Below are 17,806 nucleotides of genomic sequence, written 5' to 3' on the forward strand. Positions count from 1 at the left end.
CAGGCTTGTCTAGGCCAGACAGGCCAGAATCTAGGCGGGCTCCTTCCGTCTCGTGGCTTCCCCCTGAGCCAGCCGGCGGCGGGTCCTGGACGAGCGTAGGGAGCGTAGATGAGCTCATGAACCTAAATCTGTGGCATGTGGTAACTACACTCGGTGATGGTGAGAAATGTGATGGTCCAGGTGTAAGAGAGAAACGGGATCTCAGAACCCTCAGCAGATGACTCTGTTAACTGCTTCTCCACCTCAGAGTGGGGCACCTGTCCAGGGAGAGAAACAAGCTGTGTGAATTTTGACAACTTCTGTCATTGGATGTATTGTTTATATTGAGTGTTACTACCATCAGTCCTTGTTTCGTTAACCTCACAGGAATTCTGGAGTGGCTTTGAGGAGGGAGCAAGCTGGCACTTGGTTCTTCAGTAGAATTTCCCTCCGCGTCTTGCGTGGTTTCCGCAACAAAATGCCTGTAGCATTTCTCAGAAGGGGGGTATGGAATTGTGTAATTCTTGATCTCGTGTCTTAGTTATCGTTGATAGAGAAGGAGACATCATCAAAGTTTTCCCTTTAGTGTAGATGCGAGATTTTTAAAAGGATGTTTTTAGTTTCTTTGGTTACTAGCCTCAGATTTAGAGCCGTTGGTTTCTCAAATGCTACTGTTTTTGCTGGAAGTAATGTTTCCCTCATGTTAATTCAGAGTGTTTAAAAAAGACAGGTTTTCATTAATAACTGTTTTTAGTAAAATACCACCGTTTCTTTCTCACATTCTGTCCATAAAATCATAACTAAAACCATTTCAGTCTTTCAGTTATAATTTTTTGTAAATGTGCATTGAAAGACTATCACTTATGTATGTATTTTTTAAAACCAAAACTCTGAAATTCCTCATGTTTATTGTGTTTGTATTACTTAATTCTGTAGTGATTTCTTTTAGGGTATGCTATCAGTTAAAGTTACTGCTTATTCTTCTTGTATGTTTTGACACTGAATTTTGTTTATGCACCACTGACTAGTGCTTTTACCACTTTCTGTGTGTGCAGTAATCCTGTCAAATGGAATAAAAACTGGACTCTGGTGCCTTAAAGTTTTGTTTCTATTGAAACCAAATATATGACACTTTAGAACAAAAAAACTATAGCAGAGCCATAAAAGTGCCATAGATAACAAACTTTAAATCTTTTTTTTGTGGCAAAATACTAAATGTGCAAAAGAGTGTACAAATCATAGTTATAAAATAATGATTAATTCTAATGATTAGTAAACAGAATGTGGAAGAATGCACAAGCCACAGATATACTGTATAATGAATAATTGTGAACACAGTATTCTGTATTAAAATGAAGAATTAGAACATTGCTGTCCCCTTCACTTTTATTTCAAGTATTTTTTAACCACCTTTGTCAGCATTCCTAAACAATGTACATTGGTTTTGCCTTTTTTTTTTTTTAATATCCTGTATGTAACTGAATTACATGTTATGTATCATTTTCAGTCAGTCCTGTTAGGTCTAGTTCATGTATTTTCATTGCTGATAGTAATGTTTATAAGTAAGTATAGTGTAGTAAGTCATTTTGTGAACATACACAATTTAACTAGTCTAGTATTATGGACATTTGGATTGTGGCTAGTTTTTAGTGCTTAGAAATAGTACAACTCTGTGTAATCTTACACATGCATTTTATATACATAGCATGCATTTCTGCAGAATGTAGACTATGCCAAACTTTTTAAAGTGAATATATCAATTTATACTCCCACCAACAATGTATGATAGATCCTTTTTTCTACAGTTTTGAAAACAGTTGGTAGTTTTTGTTTTTGCCAATCTGATGAAAGTAGCTTTATGTTATTATTTTAATTTGCAGTTCCTGATTGTTAATGGGGTTGAGCAGTTTTTCTAAAATTTATTGGCTATTTGAGAGTTTAACGTTGTGAGCCCTTACGTTCCTGAAATTATCTTTACTTGTACTCTGTTAGTTTGACTGGGTGTAGAATTCTAAATTGGTAATGTTTCTCTTCAGATTTGAGGAGAAATTCTTAGTGTTTGATAAAAATTTGACTCCTTTCTTGTTTTTAATGTTGCATTTCACTTTCTTCTCCCTTATGGAAGCTTCTGAAGCCTTTTTGTTAGAAGCTTATAGATTCTTCTCTTTGTTTTATACAATGTTCTGAAACATCACAGTAATGTGAGATAATTTATGAGTCCATAGAAATTTATATGCATTTCATGAGTTCTTTCAGCCTAGCAACCTGTATCCCTCAGCTCTAAAGTTTCTGATTCATTTTCTGTAATTTCCTTACCTCAGTGTTTCTTGTACCGGCAATTAGACATTATACTGCTGGACCTATTTCTTTGCTCCCATTTTTCATATTTTTCCAGTTTTTTGCTTTACACTTTCTGGGAAATGTACTTGATTTTTCAAACCTTGGGACTTTCATTTCTCCTATTGTTTTTTTTATTTTCAGTACGATTTTTTGATCTTTGTATTTTTTTCCCCCCACGGGATTTCTAGTATTTTTTCCTCTTTATGGATTTAAAGTTTTGTTTTGATGTTTATTTCTCTCTGCGCACTCTGTGTTTTCTAAGTTATTCTTTGTGTTGGTGTATTTTAGTCTCACTTTAGAGGCTTTCCTTGGCTCTGTTGTGATCCTTGATTGTGTTCAAATTTTTGTAAGGAATGTTGGAAATCTATTTCATGCCTCTCTTAACTTAGCTAAGGTTTGCTAGCTGTTGATGGTTCTCACTGTGGAAAGATTTGGCTGGGATAAATTTGGGAGGGAAACCCAAATATCAATTTCCTTAAAATTTCTTTAGGTATTTGGAAGTTTTTTTCTCTTGGGCTAGTAAGAATCCAACAAGAAGGATTGTTTAATTTTCTGCCTCAGAGTCAGTGTTTCTTAGCTGTTTCAATATGATCCCCCCAAGACATTTGTCAGTGTCTCAGAGACACATTTGGTTATCAGAAATGGGTTGCTACTGAAAATCACTTGATAGATGCTGCAGATGCTATAGAACATCCTACAATGCATAGGGCAGCCACTCACAACAGAGAAATTACCCAGTTTTAAAGGTCAGTATTGCCTCTTGCTCCTGGTATAAGGTATCAAGGTATAAGCCTGATTTCCAATGCTCTGAGAACCAGGTGAAAACAGCTCAGGAATCTCAACATCTCAACATTCTTTTTTTTTTTTTTTAATTCTTTGATACTCTCACCCTCTACTGTGCCTGCTGTCTCTTAGTGTAGGATCCTTCTGTATTATCCTCTCTGGAACCACTTGTCTTCTGATGGAGTGGAGTAAGGGGTTCTGCTTAATTTTGACCATTTTAGCACTGCAGGCCTTTTGGAGATGGTTTTGTCAATGAATTTTAACCCAAACTAAAATACTGGCTATGTTATGTGTTTATCTTATTTGAACAGGATTGGTTGATGAGTCTAGATAGCTTTGTACATTGTAATAATGCTTTAATGGGAAAATAAGATACGAGTTGAACATTATGAAGGAGGTGGATGAAACTTGGTATAGGTAGTTGGCTTCCCTGGTAAAGAATGTAAAGATGGTAAAGAATCTGCCTACAGTACAGGAGACCCAGGTTCAATCCCTAGATCAGGAAGATCCCCTGAAGAAGTGAATGGCTACCTGGAGGACTACAGTCCATGGGATTGCAGAGTCAGACACGAGTAAGCAGCTAACACTTTCACTCTCACATTCCCCATTCTTTTACTTCAATTTGTTTCCCCTTTTCACTCCTAGTGTGGCTTAAATAGTTATCTTCACACAAGCATGTGTTGAGATTGCTAGTTTTTTCTAATATTTTCCCCTTAATCTCACATAGTTCTCTTTCTCCCTCTTCACCTGCAATAAAGTCTTTGTCTTTTGTATTTTATACTGCTTCTTTGATTCATAATGGAATTGAGATTACTGTGACGTTTTGTCTAATAAAGTATGAAGGTTGAAGTCAGATTTGGCAAGATTAAAATTCTAAGTGTGTTAGTTTTCTTTGGACACACTCATACACATTTTCAGTTTTCCTTAATCTTTCCACAGTGTATAAAAATAAACACTTTTTATATGGATGACCCAGAAATGTCAACTTATACTGCTCTCTTAAAATAATCACTTCTCCTAATAGTTCCATATATATATCTACATCAACTTACTTTATAATGAGTAAATATCTAAAATATTTTCTCTAAAACCTGTTGGTTTGTATTATGTCCAGGTGTGTTATAGCACCACTTTGATGCAATGTCTGAAGGCATAATGTATTTAAAAAATTATGTTGAGATAATTTTATGTGACATACTTTTTAAAAGTTAAAATTTTGTTGTTACAGTTACTACTGATTACTTTGTATTCTCAAATCATAAGATACATTACTTAAGTAAGCAACATGATTATTTTTTAAGTTCCCCAGAATTAATGTACATTCAGTGTAAAAGTAAAAAATGAAATTCACCTATAATCTCTACACTCATTAAATAATTCTGTTAAGATGTTGATATATGTTATTTCAGTATTTTTTTACCTGTTTCTGTACATTTATTAACAAAACTGGATTATAGAGTTTTGTTGTATACTTTTAAAAGAAATAACATTTAGCTAGCATCTTTCCATTGTATTACATACTTGTATAAAATAATATGATACTTATTTGCTTTATATTACAGAAATCTGCCAGCTGTGTTCCTGTATAATGCCTTGATCAGTGTTACTTCTCTTTAAAGTATTAAAAAATTTCGCTTTTCCTATATAAATGCTTTTCCAGCATCTGATTTTTAAAAACAACAACAAGCAGATGAATTAATCTTAAAGTAGCTTTAAAGTAGCTAGGATTTCCCTTGAATTAGCGTTCATTGTTTTGCAGATATTCCTGTAGGGTAACAATCTGCTAAAGCAGATTTTGCCTGTACATTTTTTTTTTCTTCATTTTATAGATTATCTGTCTTACTGGCTTAGACTGCCTTTGTGCTTACATTTCATTTTCACAAATCTTTTGTAAGATTTTATTCCCACCTGGTGTTTTCACAAATTTTGACTTTGAGTGTGCCCTTTTTTCTTTCTTTGAAATTTTTTAACGAAAAGGGGTTTTTGATTTGTTTTCCAGAAAAACTGAGTATAGACTACAGTAAATTGCTATATAGCCACACTCAACCAGCTCATCTTACTATAACCTAGTTTCCTTTATTATTAATATCTTACTTTAGTGTGGTACATTTGTTGCAATTGATGAACCAGTATTAATACATTATTATTAATCAAAGTTTATAGCTTACATTAAGGTTCCCTCTTTGAATTTAACATTATGGTTTCTGACAAATGTGTAATGACAAATATCTGCCCTGATGGTATACAGAATAGTTTAACGTCTCTAAAAGTCCCTTGTGTTCTGTTCTCCCATTCATGCCTTGAACTCTTGGCAACTAATGATTTTTTCATGATCTCCCTAGTTTTGCTTTTTCCAAATTGTCATATAGTTGGAATCATACAGTGTCTACCCTTTTCAGGTTGGCTTTTTCCCTTAGCAATATGCCTCCCAAGTCTTTTCCATTTCTTTTCATGACTTGATAGCTCAGTTCATTTTAGCACTGAATATTTCATCTGATGGATGTATCACAGTTTGTTTATCCATATACCCACTGAAGGACATCTTGGCCTTCCAGATTTTGGCATTTATGACAAAAGTGGTCATAAACATTCAGATGCAGGTCTTTGTGTGGACAAAAGTCTTCGATTCACCTGGGTAAAATACCAACGTTCCTGATTGTTAGATTATGTGATGAGTACATTTAGTTTTGTAAGAAGCTGCCAAACTGCCTACCAAAGTGAGTGTACCTACCATTTTGCACTCCAGTCAGCAGTAAATCAGAATTCTAATTACTTCATGTCATCCTAGCATCGGAGAAGGCAATGGCACCCCACTCCAGTACTCTTGCTTGGAAAATCCCATGGATGGAGGAGCCTGGTAGGCTGCAGACCATGGGGTGGCTAAGAGTCAGAAACAACTGAGTGACTTCACTTTCACTTTTCACTTTCACGCATTGGAGAAGGAAATGGCAACCCACTCCAGTGTTCTTGCCTGGAGAATCCCAGGGATGGGGGAGCCTGGTGGGCTGCCATCTCTGGGGTCTCACAGAGTCAGACACGACTGAAGCGACTTAGCAGCAGCAGCAGCAGCATCCTAGCATTTGATCCAAACAATCCATTGTTTTGGGTTTAGTCACTTTATTGGCTGTGCTTTCTCTAATTGTGGCATGCAGGTACTACTTTTCATGGTGGTGTGTGGACTTCTCATTGCAGTGGCTTCTATTGTGGATCACAGGCTCTAGGCGTGTGGACTCGAGGGCACCTGAGCTTTAGTAGTTGCAGCACACAGGCTCAGTAGTTGTGGGCCACAAGCCTAGTTGCTCCAAGACATGTGGAATTTTCCCAGACCAGGGATCAAACAGTGTCCTCAACATTAGCAGGCAGATTTTTATCCACTTCACCAACAGGAAGTTCTGGATTTAATCATTCTAACAAGTATAGATTGTTGTTTTGATTCCCAGTGATAAATGATATTTCTAGAAATATACCCAGGAGTTATATCTCTGGATCATATAGTAACTTTATTTTTACTTTTTAAGGACCCTACATACTGTTCTCCATACTAGCTGTGGAACTTACATTCCCACAAACAATGTAAGGGGGTTCCCTTTTCTACACACCATTTCCAACATTTATTGCTTGTAGACTATTGTTGATAGCCTTTCTGACCTATGTGAGGTGATAACTCATTTTCCGTTACTCAGGTGTGTCTAACTCTGCAACCCCACGGACTGCAGCATGCCAGGATTCCGAGTCCTTCACCATCTCCCGAACTCATGTCCATTGAGTTGGTGATGCCATCCATCATCATCTCATGCTCTGTTGTCTTCTTCTCCTGCCTTCAATCTTTCCCAGCATCAGGATCTTTTCCAGTGAGTCAGCTCTTCGCATCAGGTGGCCAAATATTGGAGCTTCAGGATCAGTTCTGGTGAATAATAAGGGTTGATTTTCTTTAGGATTGATTGGTTTGATCTCTTTGCTATTCAAGGGAGTCTCCTCCAGCACCACAGTTCAAGGGCATCAGTTCTTCCGTGTTCCACCTTTTTTATTGTCCAGCTCTCATGTCTGTACATGACTACTGGAAAAACTAACTTTGATGGTATGGACCTTTGTCAGCAACGTAATGTCTCTGCTTTTTAATATGCTGTCTAGGGTTGTCATTGCCTTTCTTCCAAGGAGCAAGTGTCTTTTAATTTCATGGCTGCAGTCACCATCCTCAGTGATTTTGGAGCCAGAGGAAAAAAAAATCTTTCACTGTTTCCATTGTTTCTCCATTTATTTGCCATAAAGTGATGGGACCTGATGCCATGATCTTCATTTTTTGAATGTTGAGTTTTAAGCCAGCTTTTTCACTCTCCTCTTTCACCTTCATCAAGAGGCTCTTTAATTCCTCTTCACTTTCTGCCATTAAGATGGTGTCATCTGCATATCTGAGGTTACTGCTGTTTCTCCCCACAGTCTTGATTCCAGCTTGTGCTTCATCCAGCCAGGCATTTCACCTGATGTACTCTGCATAGAAGTTAAATAAGCAGAGTGACAATGTAAAGCTGGGATGTACTTCTTTCTCAGTTTGGAACCAGTCTGTTATTCCATATCTGGTTCTAACTATTGCTATTTGACCTACATGCAGGTTTCTCAGGAGGCAGGTCACGTGGTCTGTTTTTCCCATCTCTTGAAGAATTTTCCACAGTTTGTTGTGATCTACACATTCAAAGGCTTTAGCATAGTCAATGAAGCAGAAGTAGATGTTTTTCTAGAATTCTGTAGCTTTTTCTATGATCCAACGAATGTTGACATTTTGATCTCTAGTTCTTCTACCTTTTCGAAATCCAGCTTGTACATCTGGAAGTTCTCATTCACATAGTATTAAAACCTAGCTTGAAGGAGTATTAGCATTAGTTTGCTAGCATGTGAAATTAGTGCACTTGTGCAGTAATTTGAACATTCAATATTGCCCTTCTTTGGGATTGGAATGAAAACTGACATTTTCCAGTCCTGTGCCCACTGCTGAGTTTTCCAGATTTGCTGGTATAATGAGTGCTTTACCAGCCTCATCTTTTAGGATTTGAAATAGCTCAACCATCACCTCCACTAGCTTTGTTCATAGTTATGCTTCCTAAGGCCCACTTGAACTTCACACTCCAGGATGTCTGGCTCTAGGTGAGTGATCACACCATTGTGGTTATCTGGGTCATTAAGATCTTTTTTGTATAGTTCTTCTGTGTATTCTTGCCACCTCTTCTTAATATCTTCTGCTTCTGTTAGGTCCATACTGTTTCTGTCCTGTATTGTGCCTATCTCTGCATAAAGTGATAGCTCATAAACTGTAGTTTTGAATTTTATTTCTCTAACAGTTGACTGGGTTGAGCATTTTTTTGTGTGCCTGTTGGCGATCTGTGTACCTATTTTGAAGAAACGTCTATTTAGGTCTTTTGCCTATTTTTTGACTGGGATTGTGTTTGTTTGTGTGTTGGTTTTGTGCTATATATTTTGGAAGTTAATCCATTGTCAGTTCCAGCATTTGCAAATACATTTTCCTAGTCTGCTTGTCATTTCAGTTTGTTTATGGTTTCCTTTGATGTGAAGAAGCTTTTAAGTTTAATTAGGTATCTTTTTTTTTTTTTTGCTCTTATTTCCATTGCTCTGAAAGTGAAAGTGAAGTCCCTCAGTTGTGTCTGTGTCTCTTCAAGACCCCATGGACTGTAGCCTACCAAGCTCCTCCGTCCGTGGGATTTTCCAGGCAAGACTGCTGGAGTGGGTTGCCATTTCCTTCTCCAGGGAATCATCCCAATTCAGGGATGGAACCCGGGTCTCCCACATTGTAGGCAGACGCTTTACTGTCTGAGCGACCAGGGAAGTCTGTTACTCTAGGAGATCCAAAAAATATTGTTGCTAATTTTATGTCAGAGTGTTCTGCCTATGATTTCCTCTTTAACCCATTTTGAACTTGTTTTGTATATGATTTTAGAGAATGTTCTAATTTAATTCTTCTGCATGTAGCTGTCCAGCTTTCCCAATTCCAGTTGCTGAAGAGACTTTCTCCAGTATATATTCTTGCCTCCTTTGTCATAGATTAATTCAGCATGCTAATTGACCAGAGGTGTGGGCATTTATTTCTGGACTTTCTATCCTGTTCCATTTACCTGTGTGTCTTTCTTTGTGCTACTGCAGTACTGTTTTCACTACCGTATTTTTGTAACATAGTCTGTAGTCAAGGAGCACGATCCTCTAAGTATTCTTTCTCAAGATTGTTTTGACTCTTTAGGGTTTTTATGTTTCCATGTGATGCTTAAAATTGTTTATTCTAGTTCTGTGAAAAATGCCATTGGCAACTTTATAAGGATTGAATTGAATCTGTAAAATGCCTTGGGTAGTATCGTCATTTTAACAGTATTGATTCTTCCAAGAACATGGTATATCTTTCCATCTTTGTGGGTCATCTTCAGTTTATTTCATCAGAGTCTTATAGTTTTTGTAGTACAAGTCTTTTGCCTCTTTAGTTAGGTTTTTTCCCAGGTATTTTATTGTTTTTGATGTGATGGGAAATGGAATTGTTTCCATTTTATTGGTGTAAAATTGCTTGTAGTAGTAGTCTCTTATCATCTTTTATATTTTTGTTGTGTCAGTTGTAACTTCTCTGTTTTCGTTCCTGACTTTATTAATTTGGGTCTGCTTTTTCTTGATGAGTCTGGCTAAAAGTTTATTTTATCTTCTCAAAGAACCACCTTTTAGTTTGTTTTTTTTTAATTAATTTATTTTTTAAAATTAGAGGATCATTACATTATTGTGATGGTATTTGTCATACGTCAACATGAATCAGCATTAGGTCTATATATGTCCTCACCCTCTTGAAACCCCCTCCTACCTCCTTTTCCATCCCACCCCTCTAGCTTGTCACAGAGCATTGGTTTTGTGATCCCAGCATCATACACTGAACTCCAATTAGCTGTCTGTTTTACATATGTATATGTTTTAATGTTATTCTCTCAAATCATCCCACTCACTCATTCCCCCACTGTGTTCAAGATGTCTTTGTGTCCTTTGATGCCCTGCAAGTAGGATTATCAATGCTATCTTTGTAGATTCCACATATATGCGTTAATACATGATATTGTCTTTCTGACTTACTTCACTTTGTATAATAGGCTCTGTGTTCATTCACCTCATTAGAACTGACTTAAATGCATTTCTTTTCTTAGCTGAATAATATTTCATTTTGTATATGTACCACAACTTCCTTATATATTCTGTTGATGAACATCTAAGTTACTTCCATGTCCTGGGTATTGTAAATAGTGCTGCAATGAACATTAGGGTACATGTAGTTAAATGTACATGTAGTTCAGTGTTCCCAAATATGTCAGTTACTAGTGTCTTATGTCCCCAGGGTGAGCTGCAGCCTCTTGCTGTCTCTGGAGGAGACTCTGAGATCATTAAGTAGGTCTAACCCTGGCCCTTGTCAAGTTACTGTTTTTGTGCTGGATCCCAATACGCATGGTTTTTTGTATTCACCTTTCAAGAGTTTCTCCCAGCCCTGTGGGGCTTGTGCAATTAAGCCTGCTTCCCTTCAAAGTCAAATGCTCTCCAGGCTCATCTTCCTGGTGCTGGACCCCTGGGCTTGGGAGCCGATATGGAACTCAACTCTCATGCCTGTGGTAGAATCTGTGCAATATAATTATTCTCCATTTTGTGGGTCACCTGCCTGGGGGAAATGTGATTTGATTATATCACAAGTCTGCCTTTTCTACCCATCTTGTGGCTCCTTCTTTATGTCTTTAGTTGTAGAAGATCTTTTTTGGCAGGTTCCAGTCTTTTTCATGGAGAAGGCGATGGCACCCCACTCCAGTAACTCTTGCCTGGAAAATCCCATGGACGGAGGAGCCTAGTAGGCTGCAGTCTATGGGGTGGCTAAGAGTTGGACACGACTGAGTGACTTCACTTTCACTTTTCACTTTCATGCATTAGAGGAGGAAATGGCAACCCACTCCAGTATTCTTGCCTGGAGAATCCCATGGACAGAGGAGCCTGGTGGACTGCCGTCTATGGGGTCGCACAGAGTCGAACACGACTGAAGCGACTTAGCAGCAGCAGCAGAAGCAGTCTTTTTCATATATGATTGTTCCTGCAGTTAGTGTGATTTTGGTGTTCTCATGAGAGGAGGTAAGCTCAGGATCTTTGTACTCTGCCATCTTGGCCACTCTCTCCTCCAAGTTCTTTGACGTTCAAGATGGCATTTGGAAATGGCACTGCTTTTAAGGCCTGTGGTGAACACAATGCCATCAGGGCTTTCACTGCAGAGCTTGTATAGCAGACTGGTCTTACCATAGCCTATGAAGCCTGTGTAGACCAGGTCATCCTCTGGGTATGCAGGCACTAGTCCCTTGCAGCAGAATGCTCTAAAACAGAAAATTATCTACGTATGGAAATGCCTCAGTTATCTGGAGATCAGACATTTGGCAGTCTAAGGTATCTGGAATGGCTTCGAACTCAGACACACAAAAAGCATTGTCATATACAGGTTTTGACTTTCTTCTTTGACCTTTAATCTCTGTATTGTCATTTTTTTTTAGCTATCTTTTTATTATTCATTTCTAGTTTATTTCCATCATGGTATTAGAACATACTTTAACATGATTTCTATTCTTGTAAGTTTTAGGTGTGTTTATGGCCCAGATTTGGAGAAGGGAATGGCAACCCACTCCAGTATTCTTGCCTGGAGAATCCCATGGACAGAGCAGCCTGATGGGCTACAGTCCATGGGGTCGCACAGAGTCGGACATGAGTGAGTGACCAGCACACGTGGCCCAGAATATAGTCTGTCTTGGTGAATGTGATGTGTGAACTTCAGAAGAATATGTATTGTCTTATTGGGGAGTTAATTACTTTATCAGTAGTAATGTCTCTATTCCCGGTACTGCTTCTTGCTTAATCTAAATATAATATAGTTACTTAAACTCTTTTTTGGATTATTGTATGTCTTCTTCCATTTCTGTACTTTGTGTCATTATTAAAGTTGGTTTCTTATAGAGAACATAAGGTTGTTGCTTTTTTCTACCTACTATCATAATTGGTCTATTTATTTAGACCACTGACATATAAAGTCATTACTGATATAATAAATCCCTTCTCTGGTTTTAACCAGGCATTTTGCATTCAGGTTCTTTTCCTCTTTGAAGCTATAAATTATACTTTTTAAAAACTTCTTTCAGTGGTTGCTGTAGTATTTGAAGTATAGATTTATAAGCAATCCAGGTCCACTTTCAAATAAAACTATACCTATACTGTTAAACTGGAGAAGGCAATGACACCCCACTCCAATACTCTTGCCTGGAAAATCCCATGGACGGAGAAGCCTGGTGGGCTGCAGTCCGTGGGGTCGCTAAGAGTCGGGCACGACTAAGCGACTTCACTTTGACTTTTCACTTTCATGCATTGGAGAAGGAAATGGCAACCTACTCCAGTGTTCTTGCCTGGAGAATCCCAGGGACAGGGGAGCCTGGTGGGCTGTGGTCTATGGGGTCGCACAGAGTTGGACACGACTGAAGTGACTTAGTAGCAGCACACTGTTTAACAGATAGTATAAGTGTCATTTAACAGAATGTTTCCAATTCATCACTTGTGTCCTTTATAACATTCTTTCTCTCATCATTACTACATTTTTAAGCATGTCAATTGTATCCTTTTTTCCTGTGCCACTGTTTTCATTTCTGTTTTTTCTTTTTCATTCTTTGGTTCCATTGCCTATTAGTAGTTACCAGTTGTCTGTTTTTCTGTTAGATCCCTTAGCATATTAGTCATATTTGTTTTAAATTCCTAGTCTGTTAATTCCAAATTCTGTGCCATGTCTGAATATCATTCTGTCTCTTCAGTCTCTTCAATCTATATATGTTTTTTTTTCTCCTTTTACTATGCCTTGTAATTTTCTGTTAAAAGCCATACTTGATGTACTAGGTTTAAGAAAATGAGGTAAATAGGTCATTAGGGTGATCATTTTTGTTCTTTATCTCAAAGGTAGGCTGTGTTCATTGTTTACCTGTAGATGTCAGAAGCTAAAATTTCTTGTGTCCTTTTATTTCCGCTCTTTTCTTTGAATTTCTTTAGCAGTTTCTTAAATAAGGTCCGAGAGTTCTTTCAATTGTAATCTCCTGTTAATGTACCCACTCCCAATTGATGTACTCTGTGACAGGAAGGGAAACATTTCATATTTCTGTAATTTGGTCTCACTTTTTTTGTGTGTTTGTGATAGTCTGTGTGCCTAGGATGTGACCTTCACATGTGCCTCTCAGCTCCCTTCCTCCACCCTCCAACATAACACACATTAATCTCTTTAGATAAGTCAGGAAGACTAAAAGGGGCTGCTGCTGCTGCTAAGTCGCTTCAGTCATGTCCGATTCTGTGTGCCCCATAGACAGCAGTCCACCAGGCTCCCCCATCCCTGGGATTCTCCAGGCAAGAACACTGGAGTGGGTTGCTATTTCCTTCTCCAATGCATGAAAGGGAAAAGGGAAAGTGAAGTCGCTCAGTTGTGTCCAACTCTTAGCGACCCCGTGGACTGCAGCCTATCAGGCTCCTCCATCCATGGGATTTTCCAGGGAAGAGTACTGGAGTGGGTTGCCATTGCCTTCTCTAGAGTTCTATATTTTTTCCCCTCAGGTCATTAAGGCTCTGGTAAATAGTTTTGTTTTGGGGCAAGCCCTGTTAAAGAGGACAGAATGCTCTTGGATGTATTTCAATATCGGTACTTTTCCCTTACACCTGGTGAAGCAGGAGGAGATTTTTCTCTCATCTTCTCTGAGAACCTAGCAAGGTTCTTGGAGATAAAATTCAGGAGAGTTTCGAGACCTCCCTAAGACTGGGTCCTCTTGGAGTTTTTAACTTAAACTACATTGAGTCTCCAGCAGTTTGTCAATTACATTTTAGGTTTTCATACCTTGGATCTGGCTTCAGTGTAATTTATGTTTCCCACCTTCTGCTCCAGTAAGCCTTCATTCTCTATATTTGCACATGTGTCTCTAATTTTGAAGGAGACTGTCTTATGACCTTATTCTCCTATGGATCAGCAGCGAGTTGTTTTTTTTTTAGTTTGTTCAGCTTTTTTCTTGTAAGGACAAGAGTGTCAACCTCCAAGCCCCTTCCATCCAGACAGAAAGGCTTGATCCTTTTTAAACAAAAAATTGCATGTTGTTGTTGCTGTTTCTTAAACCAAATCATCAGAACTATAGTTGAAGAGCAGTTGTGTCTCATTGTGTTTCTATTGTGGAAAAAAAAAAAAAAGCTAATTTTCTACTATTGGATATTTTACTGTTCATAGCCAGAGCTATATTAAACATCATTTTAGCTAAGTATTTGTGATGTTCAAGCTGGTTTTAGAAAAGGCAGAGGAACCAGAGATCAAATTGCCAACATCTGCTGGATCATGGAAAAAGCAAGAGAGTTCCAGAAAAACATCTATTTCTGCTTTATTGACTATGCCAAAGCCTTAGACTTTGTGGATCACAATAAACTGTGGAAAATTCTGAAAGAGGTGGGAATACCAGACCACCTGTTCTGCCTCTTGAGAAACCTATATGCAGGTCAGGAAGCAACAGTTAGAACTGGACATGGAATAACAGACTGGTTCCAAATAGGAAAAGGAGTACATCAAAGCTGTATATTCTCACCCTGCTTATTTAACTTCTATGCAGAGTACATCATGACAAACGCTGGGCTGGAGAAGCACAAGCTGGAATCAAGATTGCTGGGAGAAATATCAATAACCTCAGATATGCAGATGACAGTGTACTTGTGGCAGAAAGTAAAGAAGAACTAAAGAGCCTCTTGATGAAAGGGAAAGAGGAGAGTGAAAAAGTTGCCTTAAAACTCAACATTCAAAAAACTAAGATCATGGCATCTGGTCCCATCACTTCATAGGAAATAGATGGGGAAACAGTGGAAACAGTGTCAGACTTTATTTTTTGGGGCTCCAAAATCACTGCAGATGGTGACTGAAGCCATGAAATTAAAAGATGCTTACTCCTTGGAAGGAAAGTTATGACCAACCTAGACCACATATTGAAAAGCAGAGACATTACTTTGCCAATAAAGGTCCATCTAGTCAAGACTATGGTTTTTCCAGTGGTCATGTATGGATGTGAAAGCTGGACTGTGAAGAAAACTGAGTGCCGAAGAATTGATACTTTTGAACTGTGGTGTTGGAGAAGACTCTTGAGAGTCCCTTGGACTGCAAGGAGATCCAGTCCATTCTAAAGGAGATCAGTCCTGGGTGTTCTTTGGAAGGACTGATGCTAAAGCTGAGACTCCAATACTTTGGCCACCTAATGCAAAGAGTTCAGTCATTGGAAAAGACCCTGATGCTGGGAGGGATTGGGGGCAGGAGGAGAAGGGGACGACAGAGGATGAGATGGCTGGATGGCATCACCAACTCGATGGACAAGAATTTGGGTGAACTCCGGGAGTTGGTGATGGACAGGGAGGCCTGGTGTGCTGCAATTCATGGGGTCACAAAGAATCGGACACAACTGACTGAACTGAACTGAACAGTGCATATCTGTAATTATTTATTTTGAGTAGATTCTTAAAGTGGAATTGCTGAATGGAAAACAGTAAAATTGTGACTTCTAGTAATGTGTGTTTGTAACATTATTGTGTGTTAGTTCCATTAACCACAATTTCACCAACCCTAAGTATTTGGCTCAACTGAAACAAAACACTTTTGTGTCCCCAAAATGATATCTCATTTAATCTTTTTTATTTAATTTTAATAAAGAGCTGCATTTTAAAGATGTTTTATCTCCCTAATTTATTTTGTACTAATATTAGAATAATACTAAATAATTTTAATAAGTGGAATGTTAAACAATGAAACTTTACAGTTTACTACTTTAATATTGTTGTAATATATTCCATTCGTTAATCACTGAAGCAAGAGCTACTTACAGATGCTTAATTATACAATAAACTCTGATTAACAAATTTGTACATTTCTATCAATAAACATACATAATTTAACAAAGTAAATAAACGTTTTGTTCCAATGGTTAAATTGATAGTGTGGTTACTTAAATTGAGTCTTTTCAGTTTAAAGAAATCTTACAGTCTAACTTTTATTGGAAAGAGTGGTAATATTTAAACTCATATATAGGAACCACTTAAACTTGGGTTAGTGAGTTTTTGTTGTTGCTTGTTTTCTATAGAATGCTATTAAATATTGGTAGTGATAGTAGTGAATATATTGGGCTTCCGTGGTGGCACAATGGGAAAGAATCTGCCTGCCAATGCAGGAAATGCAAGTTTGAACCCTGGGTTGGGAACATCCCCTGGAGAAGGAAATGACAACCCACTCCAGTATTTTTGCCTGGGAAATCCTGTGAACAGAGAGTCCTGATGGGCTACAGTCCATGAGATCACAAAAGAGTTGGACACAACTTTGCAAATAAACAACAACAATGAAGATATTGTTCATGATTTTATTTGCAGAATTGTTTATAATGGATTTTTGGTACCTATCCTATGTCAGATTAAAGAACCAGGTTTCTAGCATTCTCAAAGATGCTCTTGTTTACATCAGATCAGATCAGATCAGTCGCTCAGTCGTGTCCAACTCTTTGCAACCTCATGAATCGCAGCACGCCAGGCCTCTCTGTCCATCACCAACTCCCGGAGTTCACTTAGACTCACGTCCATTGAATCAGTGATGCCATCCAGCCATCTCATCCTCTGTTGTCCCCTTCTAATAAATATTTGGGTCAGCGTCTTTGTTTCTCTCTATGGTTTTTGTGTGAGCTTTACCTTTGTAAGTTTCTTATGCTTTGTCTGGTTTTGACTCTCCCTCCTTGGGCTTGATTAATTTGCCCAAGTGGCTCATAAAATTCAGAAAAATGTTTTGCTTACAAAATAACCAGTTTTTCATGAAAGGATGTAGTTGAGGAACAAATATTTGGAAAAGGTACATATAGCAGGGTATGAGAAAGTGGAAGTGGAACTCTGACACCATCTCAGAGTGGCTGCTACACTCCCCAAGTCTTCACATATTCACCAACCCAGAAGTTCTCTAAAACCAGTATGTTTTGGGGTTTTCATGGAGGAGGCTTCATTACATAGGCATGATGAACCATTAACTCCATTTCTCACGATGAATCATTAACTCCTTTCTCCCTACTCAAGAGGGAGGCATGGCCAAAAATCCCAAGCTTCTAATCCTGAATTGGTCTTCCTGCTGACTAGCCCTCATGCAGGACACATGCAGGAGCCCACTGAGTCATCTCATTAGAACAAAAGATACTCTTATTACCCAGGAAATCACTGGAGTTTTAGGATCACTGTGTTAGTAACTGGTTTCAGTAACCAAATATTAAAGCAAAAAAATGCTCCTGGTGCTCTCATCACTTAGAAAATTGCAAGGGTTTCTGAAGCTCTGTGCCAGAAACCAGGGGAAAAGGCTAAATTTTATCTCACGAATATTGTAAGGTTTTCTCTAAATTTTACCTTGGTCATATCCTCTAGATTTTTTGGCATTTTTGTAGTTTTGTTTTTCTTTTTTTTTGAAGAGGAAGTTTACAGTATTCATGACTGATTCTTGGTATCAGTAACTGGATTATCATTACTTTTATGTTTTTAATAAATTCTGAAGGAGGGTGTATTAGTTATTTGTTGCTGTGTATCAAACTAACTCTAAAATAGTTACAGTCAGTAATTGCTTAAAAAAATATTTATTTTCCCACATAGT

At 38.0% G+C, this 17,806-nt stretch overlaps 1 protein-coding gene across 2 annotated transcripts in view; it reads left to right on the forward strand.

Annotated features, from left to right (window-relative positions):
- The window catches only part of ORC4 (origin recognition complex subunit 4), a 94,664-nt gene that overhangs the window by 262 nt on the left and 76,596 nt on the right, over nt 1-17,806 (forward strand). The window lies entirely within an intron of this gene.

Source organism: Bos javanicus, chromosome 2 (genome assembly GCF_032452875.1).
Source record: "Bos javanicus breed banteng chromosome 2, ARS-OSU_banteng_1.0, whole genome shotgun sequence".
Taxonomy (NCBI): Eukaryota; Metazoa; Chordata; class Mammalia; order Artiodactyla; family Bovidae; genus Bos; species Bos javanicus.